Source organism: Acomys minous (assembly GCF_964271855.1).
Source record: "Acomys minous genome assembly, chromosome: 5".
Lineage (NCBI taxonomy): Eukaryota > Metazoa > Chordata > Mammalia > Rodentia > Muridae > Acomys > Acomys minous.
Genome location: NC_140494.1, coordinates 483,483 through 490,000, shown reverse-complemented (window position 1 = coordinate 490,000; position 6,518 = coordinate 483,483). Strand labels below are relative to the sequence as shown.

The 6,518-nt window shown below is 42.5% G+C and overlaps 1 protein-coding gene and 1 long non-coding RNA gene across 8 annotated transcripts in view; one reads left to right on the top strand and one right to left on the bottom strand.

The window, feature by feature from the left end:
• LOC311598031 overlaps positions 1-5,386 on the top strand; it is a 13,072-nt gene extending 7,686 nt beyond the window's left edge. For all 3 annotated transcript variants that reach the window (XR_014779445.1, XR_014779446.1, XR_014779447.1), the window contains 3 exons: positions 1,870-2,001; positions 3,962-4,066; positions 4,808-5,386. This is a non-coding gene — a long non-coding RNA (uncharacterized lncRNA). The remainder of the gene's footprint in view (positions 1-1,869; positions 2,002-3,961; positions 4,067-4,807) is intronic.
• RYR2 (ryanodine receptor 2) overlaps positions 1-6,518 on the bottom strand; it is a 545,494-nt gene that overhangs the window by 418,739 nt on the left and 120,237 nt on the right. The window lies entirely within an intron of this gene.

Here is a 6,518-nt window from a genome sequence, read left to right as displayed (position 1 = left end):
CTCCAAAATAATAATAAATGGGGCGGTGGTGACAAAAATAAATCACCCTTGTGCTCTTCCCCCAAGATGATACCAAAGTGAAGAAGGAAGTTCACACTCCACCCACAGCAAGAGCCAAAGCAAAGGTTCTGAAAACCACTGAGGCAGGTGATGACCATGCAACCAGAGCACAAGATCCAAAGTCAGTCCTCTCCTTTCCATGCCTTTCCCAGACACCAGGCCCCAGAGGCTGCAAAAATAGCCTCAGAAGAGCATTACCCTGAGGAGGCCCACACTTGACCATCAGCTCCTCTGGCCACCGAGGTACTAGAAAAGACAGACACAACAACACAGTTGTGCTCAGAGAGGATGTCAAAGCAACAGTGCAAGATCCGAAAGGCCTAGGAGAAATGTTGAGACATCAGGACCAAAGTCGACACCCTGATTGGGGCAGATAGAATGAGGAATGTGTCAAGATGCCTCGTACCTATGATGCTCCAGATACCACCAACATACAAGGTCTTCCTTCTGGCTAATATTAAATGCACAAATTTTAAATGTATATTATACACATGTATATATATATATACATGTAAACATATCTACACACACACACACACACACACACACACACACACACACATACACACCAGTCTAACATATGTATAAAAAAGAGGTCTCTCACTTATAGGCAAAAGAAGCATCCCTGAAGATCCAGCCCTCAGAGCTGGTAGATGCCATATTCAGTCTCAGGTCTCCTGACTCCCCAAAGCGTGCTCTCTTGATTGATGTGTTCCATTTCATTAGGGCTCAGAATGAACACCAGGAGCCCAAACCAAAGCCAGCAGTGAAGAGCAAGTAGTGGCTTTGTGACTGTGATGTGTCCCCACTACACACTGAGCACACTGAGCATACATCACATAATTTAACCCTCATAAGCCAGCAATTAACTCCAGCATTCAAAGACCAAATTGCCAACAGCAAATGTCTTCCAAAGAAGGCTAGATTTCACTCAAGTTCAAGAGAGATACTTTTAAAAAATATTTAAAGCATTGAGCCATTAGGATTCTTCCTGCAGCTTCCCCAGCCTACATCTCTTCTATAAAAACTAGCTACACAGAGAAGCTAATGTCAGTATCAAAGACAACACACAGTCATACAATCAGTGTGTGCCCAGCAGGTGTCCAGTGAATAAAAACACCATAGGTAATGTACTACAGTAGAAGCACAACAGCATCACATGGGAAAATAGCAAAGTAAAAGGATCCAGAGGGTCCTAGAAACCTACAAGTAGAACATTATGATAGGCAGATTTGGGCCCAGGGGTCCCGCTCAAACTAAGGCACCAGCCAAGGACAATACAAGCGGTAAACTTTAAACCCCTACCCAGATCTAGACAATGGACAGAACACTCTCCACAGTAGAGTGGAGAGTGTGGTATGACTTTCACACAAACTGGTGCCTCACATTTGACCTGGAGGGGGAGACCTGGTGGCACTCAGAGGAAGGACAGCAGGTTACAGAGAAGAGACTTGATACCCTATGAGCATATACAGGGGGAGGAAGTCCCCCTCAGTCACAGTCATAGGGGAGGAGAGTAAGGGGAAAATGGGAGGGAGGGAAGAATGGGAGGATACAAGGGATGGGATAACCATTGAGATGTAACAAGAATAAATTAATAAAAAATTTAAAAAAAAAGAAGTACAACAGCATCAAACAACATCCCGGAAACTTGAAAATATTTGAATGGCTTTATATGAATCCTACATTTATAATCAATAAGTCACAACTTCTACTCAGTGAAGATCCCTCTTAATGTTTATCCACCATGAAAATTAAAACTAATGCTTTAATAATCTACAACCATATTTATTGTCTCTGAAATGGCAGGGAATAACTCAACTCTATTGATGTTTCCTGAATGGGAGCAAGAAGATGAAAAATGGATGTGCACCCAGCAGCATCCAGCTGACTTTTAAACAGCTTAGAAATGTTAATGGGATGGCCACCCTGCATATCAAGGTAAATTTTTTAAGCCGTGGAGTTATTAGTCACTAAATGATTTTAAATTCTGCTATTAATCCTCCTGTCTCCATTAACTATCATTTCACATTCAGAATGGCATAGCAATAAACCCGTTTACTAAAACAAATACAGCAGAGTCTATGTCTATACAGCACAGATCTAAGGTATAAATCCCTATGCTTGTGTGCATGGGGATGCTCTGCCACCACCTACAGCCTCAGAGTGGACTTCTCTTAAAAGAGTGCATGTGCATGTGTGTGTGCATGTGCATGCACACGTACACACCACACACACACACACACACACACACACACACACACACACACACACACACCCCTCCTCAGGGTAGATTTCTCTTAGAGTGAGTGCAGGAAGAGGATGCCAGTTGTTGTTGTGGGATACTGCATGCTGTGCCCAGCTAGGACCACAAGAGTCACCATTATAATCATTTACTGAGTTCCTACTCTATACTCACCAATTCAAGCTGACATAAGCTTTAGCCACAATGCAGCCAAAGTTCCATGTCAGGATGACCAATGTTTTGATAAAAGCCTGTGTAACAGCTCCCTAAGCTTTGCAGACCACATTCTCTCAAATATCGCCACGGTCACTTTAGCTGTTGTAGTAAACATTTTGCTTGTTATTTGACAAAAATCCTTATCTAAAGAAGAAAGAGAACCTTATCAGGAGATGAACTCCTTCGTGGCAGGGTAGGCGTGGCAATGAGGATGTCTCACTGCTGTGGCAGGTGGAACATGACAGTTGTATCTTGTGAATAGTCAGGTTGCAGAGAGCTCAGGATGGAACTTGGGCCAGGATACAACCCACAAGGCCCATGCCACAAAGATCCACTTCTCCTAGCTAGACCCTATCTGCTAAAGGTTGAACAACCTCAGCAAACAGTGCCAACAGTTGGGGGGACAAAGTGGTCACAGACGAGAACCTGAGGGGGGCATTTCACATTCAGAGAATGGTAGGTACACTCATGGTCTTGAATAAAATGTCTTCCAGACTCAGACATTAAAAAGACAGAGAGATGGGCTGGAGAGGTGGCTGGGTGGTTCACAGTGTATACTGTTCTTAGACACCTCTGACCTCCACAGGCACCTGCCCTCACATGCACATACCCAACAGAGAAACACATATACATAATTTTGAAAAGAAAAAAGACAGATCAACAAATTAGGCACATAGAAAGACTGCATCCTGGGCCACTGCACAGGAAAGTCACACTATGTCACCAGGAAGTGCCATCAGACAAAACAGAACTGAGCAAAACATTGTTCACACAAGAATTCCTTGTGAACTAGTCAACGTCCTCTCAGAGCTGTGAATGACAGGTGAGCCAAAGTCATTCCTTGTGATGGCTATTCTCTGTTGTGCACTTGACTGTATCTGGAATGACCTACAGGAGGACACACCTGTGATCTGGAGATCATGAGACTGAAGACCCAGGCTTTTGATCTGGATCTTGAGAGGAGGATGACACATGCTTTTAAGAAAGATCTTGAGGCACACCTTTAATCTGGACCACACCTTCTGCTGGGAGCATATATAAGGACAGCTGAAGAAGGAAGGGTTCATTCGTTCCCGCTTGCCCTCAGTTTGCCAGCTCACCCACTGGAGCCTAACTTCTTTGGGATTCCAACTTATTCAGAAGACCAACTGAGACACCCAGCCTTGTAGGAATGAGCAACTACTATAATCTTGGAATTTCTTTCACAACTAGCCATTGTTGTACTGCAGCCTGTAAGTAATTCCAATAAAATCTATATAGATATAGATATAGATATAGATATATTAGATAGCCAGATGATAGATGAGAGATATATGATAGATGATAGATAGATAGATAGATAGATAGATAGATAGATAGATAGATAGATAGATTCCTTAAGTTTTGTGACTCTCAAGAGCCCTGCCTAATACACCTCTCTTCTGCGAACCCCTCCTCCAGCCAGGATGCTCAATGCTGTAGTAGTCAAGGTCACCATGGGGAAGCTTCCCAGAGATGGGTGAGCACATCCAGAAGAAGTCTGAACAATTTATCCACTCATTCTTTGTAAGATCTCTGATTTCTATTAGACAGTAAACACTGTAATGTTTTTAGTTATGGTGAGGGGCTAGAAAGATTTAAGGGGTAGTCCTTTGTTCTCATAAACATTTTATACCTACTGTGTACATGATATACTTACTCAGTGCTGTACCAAGCCCTATATTAAGTGATTCAAGTAAACTGGAGTGACAACCTAGTGAGTCACACTGGTACCAACAAGTATTTCTGTACTCCAGACCTGGATCCAAAACTCCTACACAGTCCTCACAAAGACTGGCTTTCCATTCCAGGCAACCTGCTTATGGCTTATAGATTTGGGGAGATGAAAATAAGTGTTTAGAGGGTTGAGCTTAGCCTTAGGTATTCATTTTTCCATATCTGAAATATAGCATATTTCTTAATCTCATGGCTATCTGAAATTTTAAAAATATAGTTATTGTGGTGTGCATGCATGCACCATGTATGTGTGCATTTGTGTGCACACATATGCCACCGTATACATCTAGAGGTCAGAGGACAACTTGCATGAATTGGTCCTTTCCTATGATGCTGGTCCCAGAGACTGGACTTAAGTTTCTAGGCTCAGAGGCAAGCACTCCATCCTTTCACCCCTATTTGGATTTCTAATGTAATTTATCTGAAAATGATGTATAGTGGCAGTCCGAGTGTACTTTTAAAAAATGCAAAGAGGCATGGGAAATTCTCCTTATTTATCTAATCTTTTAACTTCTTATTTTATTTGTACAGTGTCCCGCCTACTTTGTTGTCAACTTGACACAAGTCAGTTGTCTGAGAACAGGAATCTCAGTTCAGAAAATACCTCCACCAGGCTGGTCTATAGGCAAGATGGAAAGGCATTTGATTGGTTGGTGGTTGGGCTTAGGGAGCAAGGCAGTAAGCAGCATTCTTGCTGTGGGCTCTGCTTCCGTGCCTGCCTTGAGTTTCTGCCTTCAGTTCCTGCCCTGACTTCCCTCAGCGATGGAGTGTGACCTGAGAACTGTGAGCTGAAATAAACCCTGCCTCCCTGAGTTGCTGTTGTTCATGGTGTTTTATCACAGCAATAGAAACCTAAGGCATACCGTAAATGAAACCAAGACCAAGAGGAAATTCCCAAGAAGGAAGTTGTGCCTGGATTCAAAGGTTTCTTTGGATGGGCTTATGACTGCCTAGACAAATGCCGGGACTTAAACCAGGTTAAAGAAGCAGGTGGGAAGACTGGGAAAGACAGCAACAAATGAGGTGTCCATGTAGAGTGAATGAGTCTCCATCAGAGAAGGGCCAGCAGCAATGCCTGGGCTGGGGAGGGCAGTGAACTTCCACCGAGGTGGAATGGCAGGAGCTGCCTCCTCTCTTGCAGTGCTCATGAGAAAGCAATGCTTCACTCAGTTCCTGACAAGACTACAGATTTTCCCTCTGGAAAGACTTATGTGACTGGGAAGGTAGATCCAAGGTTGCTTTGCCCTAGGGTTCCTGGCTCAATGTTTGAGCCAAATGAAAACACAATGGATGCCAAAATGAAGCTGCCAGTTCCCCCAGATAGTAGAATGAACCATAACCACAAAGACCCCTTCTCAAAGCTGGCTTGCCTCGGGTGACGACCACCTTCTGCTCATTCTTCTCCTCCTCTGGCTCTGGAATGGTCGAACTTTGCATTTCCAAGGTCTATTCAAACTTCTGGATATATCCATGCCCCAAGACGCCTCTTCTCTAAGAAGCCTCTCGTGCCAACTGCACTTCTCACATTGATTTTTGCAAATATATTCAATGAAGATTTTTATATTTTAAGTTCCTCTGCATGAATAAATTCACAAGTAAGCAAAAATAAATTGCAAAAGGGAGCATATTGGATTTGGCTACCTCTATTACATATTAAAATACAATATAAAGACATACAGTAGCAAAAAAATGTTCAGGGCTTTGTGTATATACATTAAAACACTAAAAGTCAGCCAGGTAATCAGTGCATTCGGACAAGTGAATACCAATTGGGAGGGAGAAAGCTAGTATTCTCCTTTACACTTTGCCAGAATAAATTTCAGATGGATTAAAAATCTAAGTATTAAGACCAGGGAAATATATAAATTATTTCAATGAACTATACATAGAAGTGATAAAGGTGTGTGCCTATATATAAATGTAAAGATCCTATACTATAAAACCAGTTGAAGCATATCACAAAGTAGAAAAATCACACAGAACTCACTAAAGGCAAATAATCCTAAGTAAATGTCTGGCATGCAGAGACCAATGACCATGCTCCCAGGAGAAAAACAGGCAAGGTGTACACTCGAAAGATGTGATGAGTGGCCCAGGCAAACCCTATAAATAAGTCAGCATGTTACTTTTCCTATCTAACAGCCTGCTAAATGGGAAAAGTGACTATAACCCACTGTGGCTAATGTAACTCAGGGACAAATGAACATTATTCTGTATGGCCACACATGCATTTCATTATTAC